The sequence below is a fragment of the Balaenoptera acutorostrata genome, chromosome 5 (assembly GCF_949987535.1).
Source record: "Balaenoptera acutorostrata chromosome 5, mBalAcu1.1, whole genome shotgun sequence".
NCBI lineage: Eukaryota > Metazoa > Chordata > Mammalia > Artiodactyla > Balaenopteridae > Balaenoptera > Balaenoptera acutorostrata.
The window spans coordinates 18,608,034-18,616,667 of NC_080068.1; the positions used below are offsets into that span (position 1 = coordinate 18,608,034).

Consider the following 8,634-nt stretch of genomic DNA (forward strand, 5'->3'; position numbering starts at 1 on the left):
TTTATGTACAGTCAAACTATCATTCAAGAGTAAAACAAAATAATTACATTTTCAGATACACAAAGACTGAGAGCGAATACTACTTATGGACTGTCAATGAAAGAAATAGTGAAGGATATCTTTCAGCAATAAGTAAAATAAACCAGAAGATGCATAAGACTTTTTTAAATGGTGTATTAGAAATTAACAAACTGATGGTTGCCAAAGGGGAAAGGGGGAGAGGAAGGGATAAGTTAGGAATATGGGATGAACAGATACACACTACTATAAATAAAATAGATAAGCAATAAGGATTTACTATATAACACAGGGAACAATATTCAATATCTTGTAATAACCCATAATGGAAAATAATCTGAAATAGATATATATATAAAAGTGAATCACTTTTCTGTACACCTGAAACTAATACAATATTGTAAATCAACTACAATTTAAAAAATTAATGAAGTGCTCACTTCAGCAACACATATACTAAAATTGGAACAATACAGAGAAGATTAGCATGGCTCCCGCACAAGGATGACACACAAATTCATGAAACATTCCATATTTTTTTTAATTAATGAAACTAAATTTAGTACTGACTATTAAAAAAAAACTACTTTTGTATTAAAGTCAAACAATCATGAGATTGGAGAGTACAATAATGGATAACTGAAGCATACTAAGATCATTTTATGTTTGAAAAATAAAAACACCAGATAACTTAAAATCTGTAAGAAATATTTATAGTTAAATATTATGCTGAAAAAGTAAGGATTATAACTAATAGACAAAATATATAATCAGTAATAAATGACTCAGCAGACAAAAAGTGGAGAATTTGGACCAAGAGAAGGCAGAAAAAAAAATTAAGCAATAGAAAAAGAATGGTAGGCATAAAATATAAAATAAGACTGTTAAAGTCATTGCAGATATACCAGAAATAGTAATCAATGAGATTATTAGGTTGGATAAAGCAACAAATCTTGCTCTATGTTGCTAGCAATGCACTAAACTAAAAGACCACACACAAAAACTGAAAATAAAAGATATCTTATGTAAATACTAGCCAAAGAAAGTTATTTTAGTGATATAAGATTTGGAAAAAGTCAAATTTCAAAAAACAAAAAAAAGAACAATTCAAGAGAATGAGAAGAAAAAAACCACAGACTTGGAGAAAATATTTGCAAAAGACACATCTGATAACAGACTATTATCCAAAGTACACAAAGGACTCTTAAAACTTAGTAATAACCTGATTAAAACATGGGCCAAAGATCTGAACAGACACTAATCAAAGAAGATATATAGATGACAAATTCCTATGAAAGGATGCTCCACATCATATGCCACTAGAGAATTGCAAGTTAAAACAATAATGAGATACCATTACATACCTATTAGAATGACCAAAACCCGAAACACTGATGATACCAAATGCTGGAAACGATGTGGAGCAACAGGAACTCTCATATATCACTGCTGGGAGTACAAAATGTTACAGCCATTTTGGAAGACTTTTGGAATTTTGGCAATTTCTTACAAAGCTACACATATTCTTACCAATAATCCAGTCATTGTGATCCTTGGTATTCATCCAAAGCAGTTGAAAACTTCTATACACACAAAAACCTACACATAGGTGTTTATAGCAGCTTTATTCATAGTTGCCAAATCTTGGAAGCAACAAAGATGTATTTCATTAGGCAAATGAACAAACTATGGTACATCCAGACAACGGGATATTATTCAGCACTAAAAAGAAATGAGCTATTAAGCTATGAAAAGACACATAGGAACATTAAATGCGTATTACTAAGTGAAAGAAAACAATCTGAAAAAGATACATACTGTATAGTTCCAATTATATGACTTTTTTGAAAAGGCAGAAATATAGAGACAATAAAAAGTTAAGGGATTGCCAGAAGTCAGAGAGGGCAGAGATGAATACACAAAGCACAGAGGATTTTTAGAGTAATGAAAATACTCTGTATGATTTTATAATGATGACTATTTGTCATTATACATTATACATACATTATACATTTGTCCAAACCCATAGAATGTACAACACCAAGCATGAATCCTAAGTTACACTGTGGACTTTCAGTGATTATGATGTGACAATGTAGGTTCATCCTTGGTTAAAAAAAAAAAAAAAAAAAGATCCATTCTGGTGAGTGATGTTGATAATGGAGGCTATGCATGTATGGGGAAAAAGGTATGTGAGAAATCTCTGTATCTTCCTCTCAATTTTGTTGTAAACCTAAAACTCCTCTAAAAAATAGTCTTAAAAAATGCAGTGTCTAGGCAATGTGTCTTTACAAGGCTCCCGACTTAGTTCCTATTTGTGTAGCTTCCATGATTGATTCTCCTTTCTTTCCAGAAATTTTGAGAGGTATCCAATATCCTTTACTAAAATCCTTTTCTGCTGATGCCTAGCAGAGCTGGTATTATTGCTTACAACTAAGAATCCTAACTAATATAGCTCTCAGGTACAAGCCACCTGGAAATTAGAGTTTATCATATAGCCTCTGTGGAGGAACAAAGAAACACTGTGCCCTTGGGCTGTATTGCTAGGAATCTGAGCATTGTAGCATAGGAAGAGTTTGAAGGATCCAAGAGTATGTGCACTTTAACTGACACTCTATAGAAATGGCTCTCTGTGTGTTTTTTTTTACCGCTAAATACAGTGGCCTCTGTTCTCTTCTCATGATTGACCTTTGTGCCATATTTGGTACTGTTGACCACTCCCTCCCTCTGGAAGCTCTATTATGCCTTGACAGAGAGCATTTCAAGGGCAAAGATTAAGCAGGATTATCTTTGTATTTATAGCACATTTCATTGTGCTTCACACATGGCACTCAATGAGATTTCAATGAATGAATGAATGAACACATATTGTATTTTTAACTATGACTAAAGGAGAGAGCCTAATTGAATAAAGCACACAGGAAAATGTCGATTAAATAGCGAAAAAGTAATAGTAACTCATCTTGAGTGTTTTCAGCCCATTTTAATTGTAGTGATTAATAATGGCATGTAAGCAAATTGTGGATTAATACAAACAAATAAGACAGGTAATTTTCTTCTAACTAAAACATATCATGGGACTGGTCTATTTGTTAACATATATTGATCAATTAAATTGGAGATAAAAAGATAATGAAGGAGGTGCAAAAACTGCATGCAGTTGTCAAGATTCCAAGGAACATCAAAGGTCCTGTGGGTATTCAGTTAATCATGCAGGTCTCTACCTCAACAAAACCAAAAGTGCCCTTGCTGGTTTCACAATATCCCCTCATTTTTTGGATCTTCAAAGATCACTAGATTGATATTTACCACACCTAAATCAAGATATGAAGATAAAAGTGATTTTCACCTGGACAAAACTGGACTAGCTCTGTGGGAGATTTATAGTTCATACTTACACCAAGATCAAACATGCCCACCCTAACCAGATGTCAATCTCACTTGCATGACTAATCAGAACCTGGGGTAAAAAAACTTTAGCCTATGGACCAAATCCAGCTCCTCATCAGTTTTGTAAATAAAATTTTATTGGATCACACTCATGCCCATTTTTTTCATGTATTGTCTATGGCTGCTTTTATTCTACAATGGCGAAGTTGAGTAGTTGGGACTGAAATAGTATGGCTCACAAAGAGCTTAAAATATTTACAATCTGGTCCTTTACAGAAAAAGTTTGCTAAACCCTGATCAAGAATATAAGCTTTTTAACCAAATTACTATTGTCAACTTCCCCCTCGATAATTAAATAAATAAAATTTGATTTTCAGTTCAAAAAAAAAGGGAACATACCTCATCATAATAAAGGCCATATGTGACAAACCCACAGCTAACATCATACTCAATGGTGAAAAACTGAAAGCATTTCCGCTAAGATCAGGAACAAGACAAGGATGTCCACTCCCACCAGTTTTATTCAACATAGTCTTGGAAGTCCTAGCCATGGCAATCAGAGAAGAAAAAGAAATAAAAGGGATCCAAATTGGAAAAGAAGTAAAACTGTCATGGTTTGCAGATGACATGATGCTATACATAGAAAATCCTAAAGATGCTATCAGAAAAAACTACCAGAAAACTACCAGAGCTCATCAGTGAATTTGGTAAAGTTGCAGGATACGAAAGTAATACACAGAAATCTGTGCATTTCTATACACTAACAATGAAAGATCAGAAAGGGAAATTAAGAAAACAATCCCATTTACCACTGAATCAAAGAATAAAATACCTAGGAATAAACCTACCTAAGGAGGCAAAAGATTCTGTGCTACAAAAACTATAAGATGCTGATAAAAGAAATCGAAGAAGACACAAACAGATGGAAAGATAGATCATGTCCTTGGATTGGAAGAATCAATATTGTCAAAATGATGATACTACCCAAGGCAGTCTACAAATTCAATGCAATCCCTATCAAATTACCAATGGCATTTTTCACAGAACTAGGAAAAAAAAAATTTAATTTGCATGGAAACACAAAAGACCCTGAATAGCCAAAGCAATCTTGAAAAAGAAAAATGGAGCTGGAGGAATCAGACTCCCTGACTTCAGATTATACTACAAAGCTACAGTAATCAAGACAATCTGGTACTGGCCCAAAAACAGAAATATAGATCAATGGAACAGGATAGAAAGCCCAGAGATAAACCCAGGCACCTATGGTCAACTAATCTATGACAAAGGAGGCAAGGATATACAATGGAGAAAAGACAGTCTCTTTAATAAGTGGTGCTTGGAAAACTGGACAGCTACATGTAAAACAATGAAATTAGAACACTCCCTGACACCATACACAAAAATAAACTCAAAATGGATTAAAGACGTAGATGTAAGACTGGAAACCATAAAACTCCTAAAGGAAAACATAGGCAGAAGCCTTTTTGAAATAAATCATAGCAATATTTCTTTGGGTCTGTCTCCTAAAGCAAAAGAAATAAATGCAAAAATAAACAAATGGGCCCAATTAGGCTTAAAAGCTTTTGCACAGCAAAGGAAACCATCAACAAAATGAAAAGACAACCTACAGAATGGGAGAAAATATTTACAAATGATGCTACCAGCAAGGGATTAATTTCTAAAATATACAAACAGCTCATATAGCTCGAAATATCAAAAAACCAAAAACAACCCAATCAAAAAATGGGCAAAAGACCTAAATAGACATTTCTTTAAAGAAGACATACAGATGGCCAACAGGCACATGAAAGGATGCTCTACATCACTCATTATTAGAGAAACACAAGTCAAAACTACAATGAGGTATCACCTTACACCAGTCAGAATGGCCATCATCAAAAAGCCTACAAATAATAAATGCTGCAGAGGGTGTAGAGAAAAGGGAACCCTCCTACACTGTTGATGGGAATGTAAATTGGTGCAGCCACTAGGGAGAACAGTATGGATGTTCCTTAAAAAACTAAAAATAGAGCTACCATATGATCCTGCAATCTCACTTCTAGGCATATATCTGAAGAAAACCATACTTCAAAAATATACATGCAGGAATTTCCCTGGTGGCACAGTGGTTAAGAATCTGCTTGCCAATGTAGGGGACATGGGTTCGAGCCCTGGTCTGGGAAGATCCCATGTGCCGCATAGCAATTAAGCCCGTGCGCCACAACTACTGAGACAGCGCTCTAGAGCCCGTGAGCCACATCTACTGAGCCCGCGTGCCACAACTACTGAAGCCTGCGCCCCTAGATCCCGTGCTTCGCAACAAGAGAAGCTACCACAATGAGAAGCCTGTGTGCTGCAACGAAGAGTAGCCCCCACTCGCCACAACTAGAGAAAGCCTGTGCACAGCAACGAAGACCCAACACAGCCGTAAATAAATAAATAAATAAATAAATAAATAAATTTATTTATTTAAAAAAATGCACCCCAGTGTTCATTGTAGCACTATTTACAATAACCAAAATATAGAACCAACCTAAATATTGTCCATTGACAGATGAATGGATAAAGAAGATGTAATACATATATACACACACACACACACACACACACACACACACACACATATGTATAAATAACCAATAGAGGAAAGGAATCTGAAAAAGAATATGTATGTGTGCTGTATACCTGAAACTTACACAATATTGTAAATCAACTATAATACAAATTTTTTTCAAAAAAAAAAAGAATATATGGAGAAAGCAGAGAGGTCTAATTTAGATTTCTAGACTTGTACAAAAAGGCCCTGAAAAATGGGAATTCTTTATCTTTCAACATCATGGCTGAAGCTTCTCCCTCATCCCCCTTTATCACCCTCACCCCTACTTCTTTATAATCAGGCTTATAACTGTGAACAGTTTATCATAATTAAACCTTGCGATTCAAACCTATGGTAGGACTTCCCTGGTGGTGCAGTGGTTAACAATCCGCCTGCCAATGCAGGGAACACGGGTTCGAGCCCTGGTCCGGGAAGATCCCACATGCCGCGGAGCAACTAAGCCTGTGCACCACAACTACTGAGCCTGTGCTCTAGAGCCCGTGAACCACAACTACTGAGCCCGTGTGCCACAACTATTGAAGCCTGCGTGCCTAGAGCCCGTGCTCCACAACAAGAGAAGCCACCGCAATGAGAAACCCGCACACCACAACAAAGAGTAGCCCCCGCTCACCACAACTAGAGAAAGCGTGCGTGCAGCAACGAAGGCCCAACGCAGCCACAAATAAATAAATAAATTTATTTTTTTAAAAGAAAGGTATAAAAAAATGTTTAAAAAAAACCTATGCTATATCAGAATTCCACAACTACTTGTACATCATATATCCTAATTCTTTATCCTAAGTTCTCACTTTTTCAAAAATAATGGTCTTCTTTTTATCAACAGTCCTTCTCCTTCTGACAACTCTAGTCAATCTGTTTATCTGTTCTTATTTTCCCACAAATATCTTAAATGTAATACTTCCTTATGTACATGTTCTTAGCACTATTTTCTCCCAGCTTCACACTTGCTCATGCATCATTTATCTGCTTCCATAGCTTTCATCATCATTCTGTACAGCTAATTTCCTCTCACTTTGACCTTTCCTTTAAACCTCACACATGCATTTCTAAATGCTGTACAGCTTCATGTGGGTGTGTTGCTTTCCTACTCACACTTGTCTGGTTTGACATCTAAATCATTATCTCTGCCCACAAAAACAAATCATAAAATACACACAAAGATAGAGCAGCTGTTCATTGTCTATACTCCCTAACTCAGTTAATTGCATCATTCGCCTACTGGTTGCCAAAGCTAGAAACAAGAGAACCCTCTCCACCTTCTACATATAACCAAAGTTAAAATTCTGAAGATTCTTGAATTTTAAATGTATTTAGAAATCATCTTCTCCATGTCATTTCCATTACTCTATTTTATAACTTCGTCACTGAATAACTTTAAAATAGTTGCAAATTATTCCTGTCTTTGGTGGACTATTTTTCTAATTCATCCCTCATATTGTTCCCAGGCTTATCTTATTATAATACAAATCTGATCATGAAACATCTCTGTTCAAAAATCTTCAGAATTCCCTATTGACCTCCAAAATAAAAATATTTGGGGTGACATTCAAGGCTAATCACGCCCTGAGCTACCTTTTCAAATTTATTTCCAACTAAACCCCATTGTGAAACTTAAACTCTAATAATATTGAATTATTTTCCATTTTCCAGACATATCTGTGGCATAAGAGTTGAGTCATTTTCCCCACCCACACCCCTATGCCGACCATCCTAAATTCGTTTGAGAAACAATAGGTGGTCATAGTTTGGCTGACAATTAGATTTTGGTTTGCTGAGGATACGATGCAAGCTTGCTAGGGAAGGGGGAAGGGGAAAAAGAGGACTAAGTGATTAGAAAGGCTGCTGAGGAGATTCTGAGGAAGGAATAAGGCAGTTATAAGAAAGAGAAAGAGCAGAATTTTAGGCTATTTTGCTATATGACTCCTTCTGTTTTCTCATTAAATCTTTAGTAAGGCTATTTCTAAGCAATTCTCTCACAGTTGGATTTATTTAAAGGCTAAAACTGAGTGGCCTGGCTTGAAGGTGTGCCTGAGGCTAGTCCAAGATGAATTTTGGATTCCATTTAACTATGTATATGTTCACTTCCACTTTTATATTGTAAATTTCCTTGAAGGCCTGAATCATGTTTTATAGTAACTGATCTCTGTTTGTGCAATTGATTTGGATTCTATCCATCTGTAACTTGTATTTCTCCTGTGATTTCTATTTTAATATTATCTCTGTGTTCTATTCTCCCAACCGCTCATAGTACAATCAGCTGGACAAATGAGTTGGCTCTCTTCCACAGTCTTATCTCCTGTATAATCCTATCACTGTCACCAGCGTAGCACATGCTCAGAAGAGCTCCTTGCGTCTATTCATTCATCTCCCTGAATCAGAAGTCTAAAGCTATTAAGATTCTTTTGAAAACAGCTGTTCCATTAGACATCCTTCCCGCTACCAAACAACTGTTGCTGGATATGACCCATCTCCCATTAAACAGCATTAGATGTGAGACACTTTTAATGAGGCTTGTGATATTCTATCTTTAAAGCTCTCTCTTCCAGGGCACTAAATTAGAGCATGCAATTGATGTTTAAAAGAAAATCATTCTAGACATTGTTCTAACA

General features: G+C 35.6%; 1 non-coding gene across 1 annotated transcript; it reads left to right on the top strand.

Moving 5' to 3' along the window:
• The first annotated feature begins 450 nt into the window (after positions 1 to 450).
• On the top strand, positions 451 to 557 carry LOC114238171 (U6 spliceosomal RNA). The gene has a single exon (XR_003623585.1). It is a non-coding gene; the product is annotated as a U6 spliceosomal RNA (small nuclear RNA).
• Positions 558 to 8,634: the final 8,077 nt, after the last annotated feature.